Genomic DNA, 3,665 nt, shown 5'->3' on the forward strand with positions numbered 1-3,665 from the left:
TTGTTTGTTTTTTCAAATAACCTTTTTCTAAAGATAGTAAAAATAGTCAAGCGCTTTACATGTGTTACCAAATACGGTAATCTTATTGCTTGGGATTATTTTACATGTGAGGAAACATTTCAGGAACTTGTCTAAAACCCCACTCCCAGTAATGAGAGCGACTTGGGTTTGAATTACTGTATAGTCCAGAAATCGTAACTTAAACGCTTTTAAGAGAAAATTTTCAAAATATGTAGAAGAAAAAATTCAATCCCATTACCCAGAGATAATCCTCATTCACGTATATTTTTTCTTTTAGTCTTTTTATTTGCATATGCTTTTTGAAAATATATTGAGGTCACATGGATAAGTAGAATTTAGTGCCCAAAGCTCTCCATTTAAAGCTGTGGTGCACGTTGCCAAATGGCTTTCCACGAAGGTAGTAAAACAGCAAGACTGATGTATGAGTGCCAATCTCATTTGCCTACACTGAATGTTTTCATTGAATGTTCTTTTCATTAACAAAAAATACCATGTTTTGTTAGTTACAGGGTTCACATTTTTAATATCTCCCACTAGTATGTGTAGGCTTTGGTGCAGACGTTGATTTTTTTTATTTGTTGCACCTAACAGAGTTCCTGACACATGACAGTTGACTAACCAAGCTGAACTATGTTGTTGGTAGGTCATATTCTTGTCTAAGTACCTGGTGAATGCTTTTTATAGCTCACAGAAATGTCTCTGGTGCATATGGGCAACTTAGTATCTCTGAACTTTTATTTTCATACCTGGAAATGGTGAGCGCTAACGCTGTTTAGGAGAAAGATGAGGAAAGAAGGCACAGGGGACGTGCTTGATACCACAACTACTTCTATTGCTCTGATCTCTGTATAACTCAGAAGCTGTCTTTGACTTTGGAGTTTGATAAAATAATGGTAACTTGAATCTCAGAGAAGCAGAAGGATATTAAAAGCTTGAATCTAAAGAAATGGAAGACAATTCATGAGGAGACAGGTGTTTTAATGCACAGTTAATCATATTTAAGTTTTAAAACAATCTTGTGAAATAGATATCCCCACTGTACAAATTAGAAGCAAGCTCAGAAATGTCAGCAACGTTTCCATGTTCACACAGCTAATAAACTCTGTAAAGATAGAATTCAGGTCTAGGTTTATTTGAAGACCATATTCATTTTAATATAGCACACTAACTACTATAAATAAAAGATTGTAGCTTTGTTTCAGTCACTTCTTGGCCAAGGCAATACTGTTGAAACATTTGACTTTTCTCCTTAAAACTCTGCAACTGTTACCACCACAGCCATCATAGAGTTAATCTTTTTTTTTTACCAACAAGCAAAGCTCATTGCTACTGAACTGTTAATAATCACATGTGTAATAAAATATATCTGTGCCAACCTTGCATTATGAACAGTCCTTGACTTATATCTGTAACACAGCTCCTGGGGCTCTGTTTCAACCAGTTGTCCACTTCTCAAATATTTATAGAGGGTCCTTCTTCACTGAGACCTGATGCTATTGGGTGTTAGCCTCAAGGAGTTCACTGTTTCACTGAGTAAAACGTGCAGCATAAGTAATACAGTGTGATGAGTGACTTAATGGATATAAGTATAGATTGTAAAAAGAATCCAGGGAAAGGGCCGTTTATCAGCCTTGCCTGAGGAGAAGAAGTGATCCTTGAGCAGATTCTTTGTTTGTCAAGCAAATGGGTGGCAGGAATTGCAGGCGGAAGTAACAGTCTAGTGATAATTCATGGAATTGCCAGTTGTTTAGTTGCAATGTAGGGTACTTGGGAGTGGGGAAGAGAAGTGATAGATGATGAGGCTCAAGAGGTAGGCAGGGACCACAACATGAAAGATCTTGTGTGACACTAAGTTTGGCTTTTGTCACGTAAGTAATGGGGAGCCATTGAAAACTTTTAATTAGTTGAATAATGGAAAACACTGTGTTGGGGCTGGCCAAGTGGCATAGTGGTTAAGTTGGTGCACTCTGCTTCAGCAGCCCTGGGTTCAGAGGTTCAGATCCCAGGCGTGGACCTACATGCCACTTATCAAGCCATGCTGTGGTGGCGTCTGATAGACGAAGTAGAGGAAGATTGGGAACAGATGTTAGCTCAGGGACCATCTTCCTCACAAACAAAACAAACATTGTGGAGAATGGCTTGGTAGAGGAAGAGACTGGGAATGGAGAGACCTGGTGGCTATTATAGTAATCCAGCTAGGTATTGAATTTGGATGGTGGGGGTGGAGAGAGTTTAACGGGTAGAATCAACAGAGGTTTGTGACCGTTTGTATGACTCCTAATTTTCAGCCTTGGGTGTCTGGGTGGAGGGTGCTTTATGATTTATTTAGGATAATGCATTCACCTTCAGTGTCTTTGTCTCCCATGTATTCACTGGAAATTCCTCTGGATGAACTCTACCATTTGCCTTTTCTTGTTTGAAACCCACTTAACTGCTGAATATTGCTGTAGAAAAGCACATTGTTAGGGTTATTAGTTTCTGTTTAAAGTTCTGGCCACAACCCCAATTCAGAACTCAACACTGCACAGCAACATTACTGTGTGTATTGGTTTGCTAGGGCTGGCATAACAAAATGCCACAGGCTGGGTGGCTTCAACAAGAGATATTTATTTTCTCACCGCTCTGGAGGCTAGAAGTCTAAGATCAATGTGTTGGCAGGTGAGTGTTCTCTGAGAGTCATAGGAAGGATCTGTTCCGGGCCTCTTTTTCCTGCTTCAGGTGGCTGCCTTCTCACTGTGTCTTCACATGGTTGTCCTGCTGTGCTTGCACATACCTGGTATCAATCTGTGTGTGTAAATTTTTCTTATAGGGACACCAGCTATATTGTATTAGGGCCCACTCCCACAGCCTCGTTTTAATTACCTCTTTAAAGACCTTATCTCCAAATATGGTTACGTTTTGAGGTACTGGGGGTTAGGACTTCAACATATGAATTTGGGGAGAACACAATTTAGCTCATAATATGTTTCTCTGATGGGTGTAATTTTCTGTTCAGTAAGATGACTCTTACATTTTCTTCTCTCCAGAAGCTTTCTGCCTACAGGCCCTCCTTCATCATCACCCTGAGCTAGTGACCTAGCCTCATCTTTCACTGATAAAACTGAAGCCCATTGATATGAATCCCTTCATCTTCATAGCACCAAATCTACTGTATATGTACTCATTTTCTCTCCTTTGTTAAAATCAAGAATGTGTCCTTCATTTCAAATGTCATGCCTGGGTTCCAGTTTACAATGATGAATTGAGAACATAGGTTTCTCTTCCCTCTCCTGAAACCTTGGTCAGATGACAGTAAAAAGATTTTTTAAATTACTAACTCTTGAGAAGAAAGGGAGAGAAAACAATAGACAAGAGATTTCAATGAATATTTTGGAAGAAAAAGAGAAAGATGTCTGACGTAATAAAGGGAAGAAAGTTGTAGTCTAAATATAGAAGAGAGACAAAGAGCCCCCCAAAAAGCTCCAATGGGAGGCACCTGGATGATGAACTCCCCCAAAGCTGAAGAGTAAAACAAGAATGAGAAAGGCATGGAACTAAAGATAGGAGAGCAGAGAAGGGAAGTACCAACACGACTGCTTTGAAGTCTCCAAGTCAATGGGTCCAGACTGGAGCAGAAAGATGAAGGATTCAGGAAGGGAGGTCTC

Source organism: Equus asinus, chromosome 11 (genome assembly GCF_041296235.1).
Source record: "Equus asinus isolate D_3611 breed Donkey chromosome 11, EquAss-T2T_v2, whole genome shotgun sequence".
Classification (NCBI taxonomy): domain Eukaryota; kingdom Metazoa; phylum Chordata; class Mammalia; order Perissodactyla; family Equidae; genus Equus; species Equus asinus.